This window comes from Schistocerca cancellata, chromosome 6, assembly GCF_023864275.1.
Source record: "Schistocerca cancellata isolate TAMUIC-IGC-003103 chromosome 6, iqSchCanc2.1, whole genome shotgun sequence".
Lineage (NCBI taxonomy): Eukaryota > Metazoa > Arthropoda > Insecta > Orthoptera > Acrididae > Schistocerca > Schistocerca cancellata.
In genome coordinates this window covers 433,768,254-433,774,156 of record NC_064631.1, presented here as the reverse complement: position 1 = coordinate 433,774,156, position 5,903 = coordinate 433,768,254, and positions in this window count along the sequence as shown.

Here is a 5,903-nt window from a genome sequence, read left to right as displayed (position 1 = left end):
TTGAACGCCATTATAATAAATTTCAGTATGTTGCCGTTCTTAGTGCAATAAAAGAGGAATTTCTCAAGCGATTTGGGGATATATCTTACTTATCCCAAGGTTTTGAATAGTTCTCGAGAGAATCTGGTTTCTGTAGATGATATTCATCTCAGTTTGCAAATGGAATTAATAGATCTACAGTGTAATTCTCGTCTGAGAGACAAGTTCCTTTTGGCAAGACGTGTAATAGATCTATATCACGACTTTCCACAGCAAGAGTTTCCTCGTCTCCATCGTGAAGCCATGAAGATAGTCAATGTTGGGCTCGACATACTTTTGTGAGAGATTTTTTTCTGTTATGAAAATTAATAAGTCTCGGTTAAGAGCAAACATCAATAATGAAAATTTACGATACTGTTTGTGTTTGTCTGTATGTAGAAATTTTGTTCCAGACATTAAACGTATTGTAAACTCCACCTGAGATAATTAAACAAAACGTATCATAGGTAATAGGTACTCTTTCAAACCATGATTACTTTCAAACACTCCTACTAACCTTATTCCTTCATTTAATAAAGCAGGCCAGGAAACAAAACGCATTACAGGGGAAGAAGCGAAGAGACGGTATGGTGGGGAGGGGTGAGAAGCGGGTGGCCAGCTTGCCCCTGTGTGCACGCAGAACACCTGTTAACTGCACACGTGCATGTGCACCGCACACGTGCAGAATTCCTGCCCGCCCCTGTAGTAGACAGTACCGCGACCAGAGGGTGCTGTCATCCATTCCTTGACGTAATTCAAGACGGCCGTTCCGGGGGGGGGGGGGATTGTGGGAAAAGGACTCAGCCTGTGCTGGGCTGGTGGATAGGATGGACATAAGTCTTTATTTTCAGTCTTTATTTAAACAATTTGAGGCAGTAGCTCCATTCAGTGTGTCCACCATGATGTCCAGAGTCCAACCGACCCAGTACACAGTACTGCCACAAGAGTATGCTTTCATCACATGGCGGTCTGGCGGGAAAAAGAAATAATTCTATACACTGATGTGTAGAGACCCAAACAACTTTTAAATTGTCAAAATAAGGCATTTAAAGACTATGCAAACACGCTTGCTAATCATCAACTGTCAAAATCATGCATTGCACAGCCTACAGATCTGTTCACAAAATAATGCGACAGACTCGAAAACAACTCGTAAATCACCGAAATAATGCATATATAATGCTCTGCCATCACGCTCACAAAGCTTAAACAGCCGAAAATAATGCATTGCACAAACGCTCAGTGCACGTAAAAAACACTTTCGAACTATAGTCAACCACGACATATCAGCGAACTGCTCCCCTACAGTACTCCAAGGCATGCACACTGGGTGGCGCGCTCATGCTGATCCCATATGTGAGATGCCTCTGGGCATGTGTGTTTACTATTGCTGGCACAATATCCCTCCACATATGGATACTGACATCACAGGTCATGCTATAGAAATCTATTTCAGAACAACATCGACTGCTTTCCCCCCAACGATCCTAATGGAACATGCGAGCTGTGTCTAGCTGTGTACATGTGCTTACCTGCCCAGTATGGCTGACACATTGCTATGTAAAATAACAGCCAAGTCCACCTCTTAAAAATTGTAAGTGCTACAGAAATAGTTAATTACTACTTTTGTAAGAGCTTTTGTTATGTATCAGCTTGTCTACATGGAAATCCTTGTCCTAAAAGAACTTGTTTATGAAAAACAGCGCAGAATAACGCCGAATGCATTCATTCTGATGGTCCTAACATGACACCCCGTCCATCATGTATTACCCTTCCTGCTTTCAACAAACATCGCTGAAACACAAATGTTATCACCACCATGGCTCCTATGGACCCAGCACAAAAGACATCATGTGAATGAATGGAGCATTCTGATTGGCTCTTAGTGAATTTACCCGCCAGCTTACTGATGCTGCCAGTGTGGAAGCACTGTCCACCTTTTTTCTCTGCAGTCAGCAAAAACTATTTTGTACAGGTCGCCATATTACACTGACAATTAAACCTTGCAAAGTGGCACACAGGTCGTCAAATATGGAAAGTTTCTTACTCAGTTACACTGCTCTGCCACTGAGGACAGGAGCTTGAATATTAGGGCATGAAACCGACCTCCAACCCAGCAATATATCACCGTGTACCTTGTCAATGTAGTAAACATACAATTTGTATCCTGCGCTATACAAAATCGCCCCTTTCACATCATTCGTATAGCTACTGGCCACCAGACACTCTTACATATTTTAGCGAAGACACACAACATAAGAACATGCACTGTAGGTATATTCCTCGCTGAACTAGATATTTCTCGCAAGGTCGAGTGGTCATCCACCTCTGATGCATGACCAGAGCACCCTCAGTGGACCGAAGTCACTCTCAGAACTGTTCTGCAAATTTGGGGTCGGATCCCCTCAGCACAAAAGCATTATTGCTTGCAGCCACGGCCTGCTTGCTTGCTTGCTTTTCTGCACCCATCTGCAAACTGTGGCATTACAAGAACATATGTAATTTGGCATGGTTTGCCAGAATATCATACCTTTTTTCGCGATACTTCTCGGTATCAAGCACATAGCAATATCAGTTGCATAGAAGTATCACTCGCACAATGTAATTCTGTACCTGACAAAACGAGCAAACATTAATCATGAATGAAGTGAGAGAGAGAAAGGAAAGGAGAATGCGAAATCTTAAATCTTATTAAAATTCCTTTTTATAATACACAATAAATTAGCAAATGGAAACCAAAAATAACACAGAATCCCTACACTGCTAAGTGATATAGTTTTCCTGAATGGCCGGGAGGCTCCTTACAGGATGTTCGCTCGCCTGGTGCAAATCTTTTTATCTGATGCTACTCTGACGACTAGCGTGTTGATGATGATGAAATAATAACAACACACACATATCCAGTCCCGATCGAAGAAAATCCTTCACCTGCCGGGACTCGACCTAGAGGCCTGATTTTTGAGTTTAGTAAATGATGGACAAAGAGTGCCGCCGTAATGTATGCGTTTGTCAAATATTCTGACGAATGCTTTTCAAATGCTATATTTCTCTGAAATGTGCTTTCTTGGATGCTATTCTAAAGAGATGCGCTAAATACTAATGTAAACAAATTATTATTTTATTAAAACATTTTATATCTTTTATCGCCGGCCGGAGTGGCCGAGCGGTTCTAGGCGCTACAGTCTGGAACCGCGCGACCGCAACTGTCGCAGGTTCGAATCCTGCCTCGGGGATGGATGTGTGTGATTTCCTTAGGTTAGTTAGGTTGAAGTAATTCTAAGTTCTAGGGGACTGATGACCTCAGAAGTACAGTCTCATAGTGCTCTGAGCCATTTTATATATTTTATTGTAATGAAAGATTTTGTTATTATTGTTATTGTCGTTGTTGTTCTGCTGGAATTTGATCAACTTAGGACCACGCGAAAGAGCTTAGTGATGAGGTCACAGACTTCTGTTTTGGTTCCCAATACTTCATTATTCTTGCTCGCTTTTGTTCTAATGTTTCTTTGTGTTCCTTCTCTCTTGTGTTTTATTCTGGAAACACTTGACATTTGTATCTTTTCCCTCAAGCAATGTCTGTTTTCTATGTCTTTGTACTTTATTAGCAACTCTTGTAGATCTTTCTTAACTGTCAGAAACCATGAAATTTGAGTCTTTTCATTCATATAAAGGAATCTGAATATTTTTAAGCCTCTTGTTATTCATTATTTTTAAGTGGCCCTGAAATGTAATTCGCTCTTGATCATGCTGTCTACAGTATTTTCAGTTTTTTGATAGACCTCCTTGTTGCTTCTCAATATCCTAATCCCATTTTCATATTCTGGACCCAATTGTTTTCGAATTATTCTTCTGTCTTTGTTCTTCACATTAATTAAGTGATGGCTGTGGTTATGAAGAGACATGATGATGCATATAGGCGTCCGGTTTTAATCACAACATTGTAATGCCACAGTTTTGTATTAATAGATAAAGGTTCTTTATTTTACTGTTCTTTGTTAATTGGAATGCCATTTCCATTATTTTGGTTGAATTTATGTTGGCTGTCCTGAGCAAGCTGATTTACTCCTCTCAAGTATTTCAGTTCTGAAACTTTATTTTTTCTCATTTTAATTCTATAAATTTTGGCGCACTTTTAACGTTTGTTATGTCTACGATTTTCTTAAACGAAAATTTTAATCTAGTTTTTCTATTATCTCTTGGAGAATGTTTATCTGTTTCGCTGCATCTTGTTATTATTAAAGTCATAGGATTAAGAGTGGGATTAATATTTCATAATGGGGGGGGGGGGGGAGGAGGTGGAGGGAGGGGGAGGGCAGTAAGAAACGGTGACGCCTCAGCATCGGACCCTTGATCCGCGCCTGAATGCAATGGACAAATGTCAGCGGTGTACGGCAGTATGTCCCCGCGTATCACACCATCAGTAGCTGCCAATGTGTTGGACATTCAGATATACGGCAGCACTGTATTAGGGATGTACATCCCACACTTCCTGCCGAATCGTGCTGCTCGGAATTTGCTTGTTCTACTCATCACTGTGTAATAGAAATAACCCGCTGAGTTATAGATCCACACTACTGACATCTATTTGGAGCAGGATTTTGGAACATTTACGATGTTCCAACAGTATGAAATACTTCGCAGACATAAACAGCACAGATTCAGAAAATTTCGATCTTTCATGACATGTCTGGATCTTTATTCATACAAAGTTTCCGAGTGCTGTCGACAGGGTTCTCAAGTTGGTTCCATATTTCTAGATTTCAATTAGGCTTTGGCAGCGTTCCTCATAAGCAGCTTCTAATCAAATTGCGTGTCTACGGAATATCATCTCAGTTGTGCAATTGGATTTGAGATTTCCTGTCAGTAGTTACTGACGGGAGTCATCTAGCGAACGTGAAATGATTCCTCCAAGGATGTGTTATAGGTCACTGCCGTTTGTAATGTATATTAACGATTTAAGAGACCTCTACGATTGTTTTCAGAGGGCGCTGTCGCCTACAGTCAAGCAAAAAATCAAAATGAGTTGTTAAATTGTTTAGACAACATGTATTTATGGCGAGGAAAATGGCAATTGAAACAAAAAAAGTGAGGACTTCCACGTAAGTAGCAATATGTTGCGTTAAATCTCACTTACAAAATAATTCACACAAATTTAAAAGTTATCTACTCAAATAACACCTAGGGGTTACAGTTGCGAAAAACTTAAATCGAAATGATCACGTAGAAAGTTTTTTAGGTCCTCTGCTCTTCGCAATCTATATAAAAGATTTAAGAGGTCTCTTCGATTGTTCACAGAGGGTGCTGTCGTTTGCAGTCTAGCAAAGTCATCAGAAAATCAGAACTGGTTGTTAAACTGTGTAGACAAGATATTTGCAAGGTGCGGTAAGTGGCAATTTCACCTAAACAATAAAAAGTGTAAGGTGCTCCACGTCAGTACTAAAAAGTTGCGTTAGACTACGCTTATATGATAAATCAAACAAATTTAAAAGCTTTCTATTAAAATAAAACCTACAGATTACGATCACGAAGAAATTAAACCGAAAAAAGCATAAAGAAAATGTTGTGGGGAAGATGAATCGCAGATTGCATTTTTATTGGAAAACACTTAGAAGATGCAAGAGGTCTACTAAAGAGACTGTCTACACTACACTTGTGCTTTCTCTTCTGGTAAACTGCTATGCGGTATGGGATCCTTACCAGATAGGATTGATGCAGGACATGCAAAAAGTTCTAAGAAGCGCAACTCACGCTATCGCGAAACACTGTAGTAGTGGATACAGTGTCAGGGATAAGATAAGCTAGTTGGGGTGGCAATAAATACAGTAAAGGCTTTTTTCGATGCGGTGAAATCTTTTCACGAAATTTCAATCACTAGTTTTCTGCTC